The sequence below is a fragment of the Chinchilla lanigera genome, unplaced genomic scaffold (assembly GCF_000276665.1).
Source record: "Chinchilla lanigera isolate Chin_1 unplaced genomic scaffold, ChiLan1.0 scaffold00039, whole genome shotgun sequence".
NCBI classification, from domain to species: domain Eukaryota; kingdom Metazoa; phylum Chordata; class Mammalia; order Rodentia; family Chinchillidae; genus Chinchilla; species Chinchilla lanigera.
Window position 1 is genome coordinate 5237272 of NW_004955440.1, and position 12397 is coordinate 5249668.

A 12397-nucleotide genomic window follows, 5' to 3' on the forward strand; every position below is an offset into this window, starting at 1 on the left:
TGAAATCTCTATATAATAAACAGCTCTATCCTCCAACTGGGGGAGAGAATAGAATGATTAAATAAAGAACAAAATAATTTTTGAACATCAAGAAAAAAGAATATGGAGACTTGAAGATTAAATATTTCTGGAAGGTTATATAATTGGTGAATGGTAAGGTTAGAAATTAAACCCACTTAACTGCTTCCAAAGAGATTAATCATCCTTCCAGAGTATGAGTTCTCAGGTAAGGCCATGTAAGATGAAGTCAAGGAATTAAAAAATGTATGTGGACCAATATCTCTCAGAGAGATAATCTCAATATGCCCATCTGAGCTGAGAAATCTTCTGGAGACTACTCCAACCTGGGGCACTGTGGGGTGCTGGAAAGTCTGGACATGAAGTGAGGAGAGGCACAGTCTACTGGATAAGATTACATAATGACATCTATCCCAGTTACCTTGTAAAAAGTTACCTTGTAGAAAGTTACCTATCCCTGGTAACTCCCAACACTTCCTTCAGTTTATGGGTAATAGGAACATTTTCCAAGTGACTGTTGAGGCTCTCATAACCACCCTCAGTCACTGTGCCATGAGAAGCTTACAGAAGATGATCAATTTCTAATGATGAACCCACAATTTTGAAACTACTTATTATCATCAATCCCACAGCAAAGACTTTAGTGGACTTTGCTAAATTTCAAGACACAAAAGTCAATGATGGTACCATCTCACTGACCCTGGGATCTGTAGCATTTCTGAAGCAGGTGAAATGATACTTGGAGGAAGCTTTGCATTCCCAGATAAGATAGCAAATAAAATCAAAGAAATCACAGTGACAGTGAAGAAGCAAGAGAGATCAGAGCAGAGGAAGCTGCTAGAGAAGTGTGCGAGGATGGCCCTGAGCTCCAAGCTGATCTCTCACCAGAAAATCTCTCACCACGATGGTGGCTGATCCAATTGTGTTGCTCAATGACTTGTTTTTGTTTAAAATTATTGGAATCAAGAAAGCAGAATTCTTAGCTTGTGACTGGTGCTGCACTCAAAGATTTTCTCTTAATCCAGATTTTAAATGCAGCCTCAGAAGTACAGTAATCCCATGGTTGCCTTTTTAAATGCTGAGCTTGAGCTAAAAGCTGAGAAGGATAATGCAGAATTCAGAGTGCACACAGTTGAGGATTATCAGGCAATTGTTGATGCCCAATAGAACATTCTCTATGGCAAGATAAAAAGTATCCATCATTTCAAGGCAAAGTCATCTTGTCCAAACTCCCCATCATAGACATGGCCACCCAGCACTTTTCTAACAGAGACATGTTCTGTGCCAGTCAGGTGCCTGAGAAGGATCTGAAGGGGGCAATCATGGCCTGTGGAGGTTTGATTCAGACCCAAATGAATGTTCTATCTGCAGATGTGCTGGATGTCTGCCAAATGTTTGAAAAGACCCAGATTGGAGGCAAATGGTGTAATGATTTTACTAGCTTTCCCAATGCCAAGACTTGCAACTTCATCCTCCAGCTTAGGGAGGAGACACAATGGTCATTAAATGATCTCATCGTGATCATCAGGCGGGCCGTCCAAAGTGACACACTGATGATGGGTAGTGGTACCACTGAGATAGCGATCTCCAAGTATCTGCTGGATTACTTAATGACTATCCTAGGAAAATAACAGCTATTTATGGAGACATATGCCAAAGCCTTGGAGATTATTCCACACCAGCTGTGTGACATTCTTACCAAACTGTGGCTTTGGCATACCAAGAGGTACATGTAGTATAGGGTAGATATCAACAATGAGGAGACTGCTGACAACTTTGAGGCCTTTCTGTGGGAGATGGCTGGGGTACAAATCAATGCCCTGCCAGCACACTCTGAGCCTTATTATGTATGTAGATGAACAATCAAGAAACCCTGCTCCGCCACTGATACTCCTCCAGCAACTGCATGGGGATGAGCACAAGGGTGCATCCCACCCATCACACTGGTTGCCGGGCTGGCTGCAGTTGTGCTTATTCTCTCCAGCATCATTCACTGGTGTTATGAGGACAGGGTAACTGGCCTACTCTGTTCTCACTGGGAGTTGTATAAGTAATGATACGGATTTGAAAAAAAATACAAATCTGATTTCTAACTTTCCTCCACATTCCTCTCATGACCCTCAAAATTTCAAAGCTTTTAGGTCAGAGCAAAACTTCCTTATTCTAAATTTAAAAAGCAATACATATATATTTGTCTCCCAAACCCTATACTTTGCCATCTCATCCTTCCCTCCAATGCAATCTCACTGGCTTCCTGGTATCTGGCATGTCCCACTCTGAACTTTGCTGTTTCTACTCATTAATATTTTTCCCCTCTATCCTTTTACCTGGTTAAATTCTTTCCATTCTTCATAGTTCAGTTAAGGGTCATTATAAAGAAATTGAATCTCCCTTATCAAATAAACCACATGCCTTTCTTAATTTATTGCCCTTGTCAAATTTTTAGAATGGTTATTTCATTTATATCTGATTAACCCACTTGACTAGTATCCTCAGGGTCTAGTTCTCCCAGATACATAAATAGGGGCTCATTAGCTGAGAGTGAGTGAATGAATGAATGAATGAATGAATAAGTGGATAGTTTCTATCTGTGTTTCTTCTTATAGTTTGTATTTAGAGTTTCATTTGATTTTTATTGCAACCCAGGGATGACATGATCTAAGCATCACATTTGCATTTCACTGAGAAAAACTAATGCTCAGAAAAGTTTACTAGTTATCTAAATGTTCACTGGCAGTGGCAGATTCTAAAACCTTGGATTTGTGACTCTCAGTTAAACACTGACTATATTCAATCTTTATTGTATCATCAGCGGACTTCCGTTATTTACTCATAGAAAAATATAGAAAGTGAGAAAAAATCCAAAATGAGGTCCTCAGTGACAACAAAGAAATCATGTAACAGAGACTGAGTCTTGGGCCAGAGAGATAGCTCCCTGGTGCATCACTTGCCTGGCAAATGCAAGGTCCTGAGTTCAATTCCGAGTACCAAAAAAAAAAAAAATTACAGACTGAATCTTGCAGATAGTACCATTGTTTTCCCCTGTGGATCTGCCTGAGCCAGCTCAGGGCCAGGTGTAATCTCTAACACTTACTAAGATCTTGTAGGATGAATTCACGATTTAAGTTAGGAAAGAGCTCTCTTAAATCAGGGAGATGAGTATAAACTTGGGGTCAATGAGAGTAAAGTGGCCATGATCCAACTATTCTGGATCACAGAATACATCTCTGTCTAAACTTTTGGGAACAGGAAGACGATACATTTCACAGAATGCCTATTAAATGCACTCTATATTTGCAGTATAGCAGCCTTCCAGGTGGGGTGGTTGGGAGGAGTGCTTTCAGATTCAAGCCCACCAAGGGGACATTGGATTTTCTCTTTGTCAAGGCATATGGTTTAGCCTACACTAGACAGAAGAATCCATGACATCAACTTGCAGGCTCAGCCCTGGGGATTTCTGATCAAGTTTTAAACAGTGTGAGTCATGCATCTCCCACTACCAATACAATATTATTACAAGTCTAAGATGAGCTGTGCCGTACCAGAACAACTTACTGCTACTCCTGAGGCAAGTCACATAGCCTCAAAATTTCTCTAACTATAGCTACCATTGCTCAGCCTTGATAAATTAACTTCAGCATAGTTTTCCTTACAAGTGTTGTTTTAAGAAGAGAATGTTGCTAATAATTGCCATACACTTATTTCTTTTCCAGAGCCTTCCTATGTTCTTTCCTCCAAGACACTTGGATTTTTTTCTAATTTTTCCACATATTGCCTAGTATCTAATTAAATAGAATAGACTCCTCTATCATACTGAACCATGAACCAATTTCCCATTTGAATTTTGAGAACCAGTTTCTTTGATCTTCCTAATACCATGACCTATGAGCAACCTTACATCAGTTCTGCCTCCTCAGGCTTTTAGATAATGTGTAGTCCTCCTATCACCATAATATCAGTGGCTAGACCTAACACTCAGCTTCAGCTTTTTCTTTTACAAAGGCTCAACTGCAAAAGTTTCTTTTATTGGAGCCTTGGTGAATTTAGATGAATTACGGTTTAGATCAGATTTCTACATTGGAAATTTTGCATGATGAACACATAGGTTGGCCATTGACACTATCCAGCCAGCACCAGAGCTCTCTGCTCACACAGTCAAGTCTAAGATTACAAGAAAAGCATCATTTGAGGAAAACTGTCTAGTGCATGAATTGCTTATGGGTCCAGAGAAGTGGCTCCCTGTGCTCACCCAATGGACCCTAAAGTTCTGCAGCAAATTCCAGGTCTTTCTCTCCGAACTTTCTTGGCCTCTTTGTTTTCCTACTTTTTTTTGGTATCTGGATCCTCAGTCTTCTATACTTTGTTACTGGTTGCTTCTTAGTTATCCAAGTCAAATTCTTGACTCTGAGGGTCTATCGTGGCCTTACTAAATGTCCCTAAGGGATTAGAAAAGTAGTAACACTGCTCAGGAAATGACTGCCATATAAACTAGTGTGGTGGGAAAAATCACACCTTGATTCCCTGTGTGTAGGTGAGGTTTACTGTATGTCCATAGAATCCAGAAGAAAAGTACTTCACAGAGAGGGGCATGTATTTAAAAAAAGAATGTTTATAAGGCAAAGGAAATATGTGGGTGGAAAAGTAGTAAGTTAATAGGATGGAGGCACTAGTGTAGATGTGGGGAGGATATTGAATATGGGAGAGAACATACCCTGGGAAATATGCCACAGGGACAACATAGGAAATGTAGTCAGGAGGCAGACTGAAGGTTGGAATCCAACATACATCTTTAGATGTAAACCATTGATACAAGCACCATTTACTGAGCAATGAGAACTCACACTTAGTCAATTAGTGTAACTAGAATATCAGCAAGTCCTAAGTTTGTAAGCAACTTCATATGCCACATGATTTACCTTCCCACATCTACACTGCATCTCTGAACATCAAGAATTATTGCATGGCTCTAACCAACTACTTGGAAAAATCAGATCCCATAGCAAGTGTCATTTTCTTGGCAGTCCTCTGAAGGAGGTGGAACAGTGACTATTTTTACCTCCACTTAATTGGTAAGGGTAGTGAGACTCAGAATTGGGAAATGATTTACCCAAGGTGATGTAACTACTGAATTCAAGATTAGAGCTTAGATTTTCTCATTCAAAACCCACAACTCTTATCTCACCTTGCTCACCTACCCCAATTGTGATTTGTCTAAAAATACAAGCTCAGTTTAGACTGTCACATCCTGCTTTGTGAGGTCTGGGTGGTTTACTGTCTACAAGTGGTGGTAGGGTAGAGACAGTCTAGACATACTGTGTTTGCTTCTTCATTCTTTGATCTTAAGGGGTATTCCTTCCTGGGATGTATTCGGAAACTTATAGGGAACTTATAGGGATGTATTATTATAAACTTATTATATGTATTATATATGTATTATGTGTGTTATTATAAACTTATGTATCATTATAAACTTATAGGGAACTTATAGGGATGTATTCGGAAACTTATAGGGAAACTGTTTTTGGTTGTCAGTGATCAGAAATCACTACTGGAGGGGCTGGGGATTTAGCTCAGCGGCAAAGCACCTGCCTGACAAGTGCAAGGTCGTGAATTTGGTTCCCGGTACCGGAGAAAAACCAAAAAAAAAAAAAAAAGAAATCACTACTGGAGTTTAGTAGGCAGAAATTATAAGGCCTACGATTATTCAAACAACCCCAATGAATGTTACATTTTCACAGAGTAAAGAATTCTAGCATCACACATAATGTTGAATGACCCAGGGAATATTGCATAAGTTAAAAACATTTTGTAATAACAGAGATCAATAACCTAACTCCATTTACATATAAACACAAAGTATTTTTATGTGGCTTTAATAGTTACTCAGTTTTTAGGAATGTGCCTTTGAAATAAATCCAGAGAAAGTTTTTATTTTTGTCAGAACTTTATAAGCGTTGTTTGCCATTTTAGGAAATCATGGATGCACCTTGAGACCATTCTCTTAAGTGGAATAAATTGGACAAACATGTAAACACTGCATTGTTTCTCTGGTGTGAGAAACTGAAGGTGTAAATAAGGAACAACAAGTTTAATAGATATTGTGACATAGGAGGAATGTGCAAATGCGAAGGGGAACTAGAGAGCTGGGAAGGGAAAAGGAAAAAATGGAAAAACATGAGAAAACAAGGAAAGCTGGAAACAAAGCTTTTGTAAATAAGGAGGGAAGGGAGGCTGAAGAGAATGGGGGAAATGAATCAAGTTACATCACATACAGGTGCAAATTTCCTACGATGATTGTGATCATTATGAATACCTAAAATGTACCAGTAAGCTTAATTAATTAATTATAAAAAAATAACTGACTTCATAGCACCATGTTTCTCTAGTAAAGAGCCTAGAGTTTGGCTGAAATGATGAGTAGTCAGCTGTTTATTGTAGTATCCAGAAACGCATGTGACAAGTTTGAATTTAAAATGAAGAGACTTTAATTGGAAAGCATTGCACAAAGTCAGCTTGTTTTTCTATATTTCCTAGGAGAAAAGATGGGAAGTTGGGTCTGGATAAGACATTTTGTCACAGATTCATTTCAGCCTCATGTCATAGCTTGTGTATTATTTAGAAGTAATTTAAGATTCCTATATATGGTAACAGATATTGAAACTTTCATTTCACCTACTGCACTTTCTCCCCAAGTTTCCCAATTGCAGTCTTTGTTTTGGAATGAAGCTATTAAGCTGCAATATGAAGTTAAACACACTAGACCAGGAAAGGTGTGTGAGTCAGCAGTTTGAAGCTGCCAGGAGAGGAAAAAGAGCGCTTTCAACTTCGTGTTATTGATGTGAATTACTTTGAAGAATGTAAGGCTGGCATTTTCAGTGAAATTTGGCAAGGATCAGCAATTACTGATAATGAAAATAAACTAACAAACATCAAGTTCTCTAAAGAGTCAGCAAAGCTGATCATTTGGTTATCAAAAGTTAAGGAGATAAAGCTATAGGTAATTACTTCAGAGTGACCCATGGAAAGTTAACGTGAACTTCGCTCATTGTCTCCAAAGTGCAGATCACAGGTTCACAGTGAGTTACAAATCTACCAAATGTCTCATTTAGGCTAAAATGTAAGAGTCTTTTTGGTAATTTTTTTTATGAGAGTTATTTGGTGACACCTGCTTTGGATTCATTTCTATATACTGTAATTTATTTGGAATCATTAATTAATATTGTCACAGTAATTGTAGGAAGATCAATAGTACAATTTTGGAGAACCTGCTCCAGGTCAATGACATCAAAATCTTCCAGTGATATTCAAAAAACAAAACAAAACAAACAGAACCGTGACTATTCAGGCACAACTCCCAGCGCTCAGGATTTGGTAGCTTTGGTGTAAGACCCGAGAATGTGTACACTGAAACCGTTCTTTGGTGGCCACTAAGGTGTCAGCAGATGTTGTACCTATTGTTTTGAGCACTTGTGTATCAGATGGCAGAATAAATAAGAACAGTGTAGAATTTCTGTGCACTCAGTTGAATAATTTGTAGTGAATTCAAGTTCTCAGCAATTTTATCTATGTTGTCTTAATATAGGACATTCAATATTGAGAAGAGTAAAAACAAAAAACCCACTTATTGTGGACAATTACAGGAAATAGTGTTGATGTCCCATCCCTTCTGGCCCACTGTGGAATAATGATGTATGAACTGCAGGGAATACCTTCTCTAGGCATAGATGTAGCTTCAAAGAGGCACAGCAGTAGTGGCTCTTCTTGGACTATGGCTTAGCTTTTAGGGCCACAGTATTTCTGTCATAGGGAAAGCTAATGAAGGGTTTCATTTCAAAGTATGTAAGAAGAGGCACATAACATCTATGTCCAGGTAGTTTTCAGACTCATAGAGGATACAGAATTGCCAGTCTTTTTGCATATCACATCAGGCAGGAAGGAACATTTCTTTCAGTAATTTCTTTCTCTTTTATTAAAAATCAAAGGCTTATAGTTTGAGTTTGAAAATACTATATTTATTCAAGGATAGTAAGCCTAATAATTTAGCACTACTTTCACCTGGATCATGTTGCCCAGCACAGAATTATTTGCTGATTATAAACATTGAGCCAATGCATGTTCTCAGAACTCTGGCTTTGTGCTTGACTTTCTAAAAGGGGAAATTTTTTTCTGCCTCAGTAAATTACAAATTCCAGCATGAAACACTTCTCTGCCCATTTTATTTCAACACTCCAATCTTAAGGATCACAAAGAACAAAATTATATCCTTTATAATCATAAGATCATTATATATTAAGGAAAGATCTTGCATAAAATCTGATCCTACCTTCAATTTGTACTTATTCTTAACTTTTCTTTTTTTTAAAGATTTTTCTTTTTTAATCATTTAAATTTCTATTGTAGCTGATACATAAAACATAAAAATTTTGTGTATTGATAAAGTGCTTTCTCATTTTAAAGAGAAAAAAACCAATAACAAAATAACAACAATGAAGACAAAAACAAAACAATAAAAATGATTCAGGATTTCAAAATAAGATGATAGAAATTAACAATGGCTGTTATTTTACATATCGTTATCTTGAATGAAGTTGCACAGATTACCAATTGTAAGATGCAAGATTGATCAATTATAGACAATAACAAGTAATTAAAAAATTAGAAATGATACAGAGCTTCATTAAACAAGATGGTAGGAAATCAACAATGAATGTTATATTGCATATTATTGTCTTCAAATTAGATGTTCTGATTACCGAGTATAAGCATGCCAAATTGGTCAAGAAAAAAAAATTAAGCATTAACCGTTCCTTTCATGTCTTGTGACTTCTATCTTTCTATTATGCATCCCATATCCATCAAATACCATCAGTAATTCTGTATTCCATACCTTACAAATTCATCTGGAACAAAACCATTTCTCACTAGTTCCACTGCAATGACTGGGGCCCTAGAAACCAACAAATCTGGCTTGGGTGGCTTCCTAACTTGCACCTTTGTCTACTACACACTTAAGGTCTTAGGAAGAGGTATTTTAAAAATAAATCACATCATGACATTCCTCCGGACAAACCACCTTTTCTCATAATGGCTTGCAAGATTCTATATACGTTTCCATTTATTTTTCTAATCTCATTTTCTACAATTCCATAACTTTTTCACTCAGCTGTAAACACACTGGCTCCTAGTTTTGCTGGGTATATTAAGGATGCTTGTACTTTAAGTACAATTTACTGGTGTTTCTTCTGCCTGAAATTCTCTTTCTCCATTGCTAATTTATAGAATCTCTTTAAATCTTTGCTCAGTGGCCACTTTCTCAGTGAGCTCTACCATGATTACCCATATTAAAATTCCAGTACTTTACTGCAAGCTCGAACTCTGTATCCACATTTCCTATTTGTTGAAAGTTTTCCACTAGTATCTGATACTTGTTATCATGACTAAGGTTAGTTACCATTCTCCAAAGTTAGTATTTTATTTAATGGCATCCTTTCTATAATAAAATCCTAAAACTAAGATTTATCAGACAAGCTCCATCTCAGACATTTTATGTACTGTTTTACCCAATCACTTCTCTACTACTGAAAACTTAAAATGCTTATTCTAATATCAGTCAAGTTCTATATCTTGCTCTGCTATTAAGGGTGTAAAATGGATAGCAGAGGTGATCTTACTTTATGCTAGGATAAGTACATACATACATACATAATTTCATATAGCAAAAAAGTGAGACCTACAGATATAGTAACACTTCCTTAAACTATGTCAAAATTGCTTACAGATTGGGGGAGATTACAATTTAAAAATCTAAATCTAAGTCCATTATTCAAATATATGTTTTATATTGAAACTACAGCTTGTATTTGTTATCTGAGAAATAAAACTCTCTTAAACATTGTTAGTAAATACAATTTTATGCCAACCAATTTCAAGGAATAACTCTCAAATAGTTGAGATTATAAAAGGATTAGGTATCAAGTCACCAAATTTTCATTTTAGCATATGAAAATTACATAGGATGCATAATTAGGACATACAATTAATACAATCTTATGTAGAACTATTACTATTCTGAACATTATTTATAGTCTATAATGGCTAATATAGTACTTAAAGTAACTCTTACCATATTGCACTCTCTTCTTAATATTTGCTGCTCTACCTAATAAATCTATTAGCATGGATATCTTCATTGCTTGGTATTCTTTGGTTATGAAATATCTTTTCTTAATTAATGTCCAAGACTTTGAACACAAGAAAGCTGGGTGTGGTGCCACATATCTGTAATCCTAGTGCTCAAGAGGCTGAAGCAGGAGGATCACTGAGAGTTCAAAACAAGGTTGGGCTGCATAGTAAGTTCAAGGCCAGCCTAAACTATATTGTGAAACCACGTCCTCCCCAAAAAGAACTTTTGAACAAATTAATTTAGTGGTTTTTATGCATATATAATCTATTTCTTAAAATCACATAATTTATATGGACATTAAAAATGCTGATAGATTTCTATTTCTCTCTGATGACCTGGTATGGCTATTAGGCAGATCCCTAAGACCTGGCTTTACACTTGAAAGCCTTGGGCTAGTAATTCCTGAGAGCGGAAATAGGACACGCTCATCTGGGCACCTGATTATGTTACCAGAGAATCAGAGCTTTTGCTTTGTGCACACTAACAGCTGCATAGGTCTGTTTTGTACATCATCATGATTTAAAACATAATGTCTATGCTTCTGTCATACCCTAAATAAGAAGTGGAAAGAGTTAAACAAAGTATAATACTAAAAATGCAGTGCAAGGGAAATGGTCACCATGTGACCAAATCTTTGATTTTGTGAGGATTTCTGATCATAACTATGGTAAAAGAGCTTTTCCATCCAAGGTTCCTTGAAGCAGGAGGTCACTCCTAACTTCTCTGTATGCACCCTCTGGAGTGGTCCTGCTCCAGACAGTACCCTGAGCCATAGTGGTTACAGAGCTCATGAAATGTAACCGCTGTGACTGAGAAATGGAATTTTTAATTTTTTCATATTTTATTAGTACCTCTCAGTTATGCAGATTAATGGGTTTCCTTTTGACAGATTGGTACATGCCTGTAACACACTCTTATCATTTTCAACCCCTACCCTTGTCCTTGCCCTGACCTTGCCCCTAGTGTCAGTTTTTAGAAATTCAATCAGTGTAATAGATTTTGATCTTATGAATCCCTCCTACTTGCTGTCTTTATTCCCCTTTCCCTTATTCTCTTCTTCTCAGTCAGTAATCATCTTCCTTCTACTTTCTTGTCATCTTTTTATATTCCACATACTAAGGAAAACATGTAATACTTGTTTCTTTGGGTCTGGTTTATTTCAACATCATGATCTCCAAAACCATCCATTATCCTGCAGGTGACAGACTTTTTTTCTTCTTAATGGATGTTCAACTGCATATTTTCTTTATCCATTCATTTGTTTATAGATACCTACATTTGTTCCATATTTGGCTATGTTGAATTGTGGCATAATAAAGATGGATATGCAGACATCCTTATAGTATATGGTCTTTAATTGTATATATACTGTATGTCAAGGTACAGCTGGATGTAGTGGTAGCACTATTTTTAACTTGTTGAGGAACAGTCATACTGATTTCCACAGTATGTGTGTATTCATTTACACTCCCACTAGCAGGGATGAAGGCTTTCTTTTTCTCACCTCTTATCCAGCATTTGTGGCATAGAATGAACCTCCTTGCCTTCTCCTTATTCAAGGAAATGCTTTGCTTTTCCTCCCCATTTAGAATGATTCTGGTTAAGTGTTTACTGCATACAGCCTTTACTAAACTGATGAATGGTCCCTCAATACTAAATATCTTCAAGGTTTTTATCAGGAAACAATGTTTAGTTTTGCTAAAAAAAGATTTTTCTGCATCAATTAAGGTTACCATGTGATTTTTTATTTTGATTCTATTTATGTGGTGTATTACACTTATGGATTTGTGTATATTGAATCATTTTTGCATCACTGAAATGAGGTCAACATGATCATAGGGCATGATTTTTAAATGTGTTGTTGAATGGTAAATGTTTTAATGTATTGCAGAATTTGGTTTGTAAATATTTTATTAAACATTCTTGCGTCTATACTCATTAAGGATATTGATCTATTGTTTTCTTTTACTGTTGTGTTCTTCACTGGTTTAACGTAATGATAATTTTGGCCTCATAGAATGAGTCTGGAAGTGGCCTTTCTCTTACTAGTTTGTGGACTAGTTTGAGGACCACTGGTGTTACATCTGTAAAGATCTGGTAAAATTCAGCAGTGAACCCATCTAATCCTAAGATTGCTTTGTGTTGTTGTCATGGGGAGACTTTATTACTGCTTCAATCTTGTTGCTTGTGACTGAT

General features: G+C 36.7%; 1 pseudogene; it reads left to right on the forward strand.

Moving 5' to 3' along the window:
• The first annotated feature begins 598 nt into the window (after window positions 1–598).
• On the forward strand, window positions 599–1877 carry LOC102016100 (annotated as a pseudogene).
• The last annotated feature ends 10520 nt before the right edge of the window (window positions 1878–12397 follow it).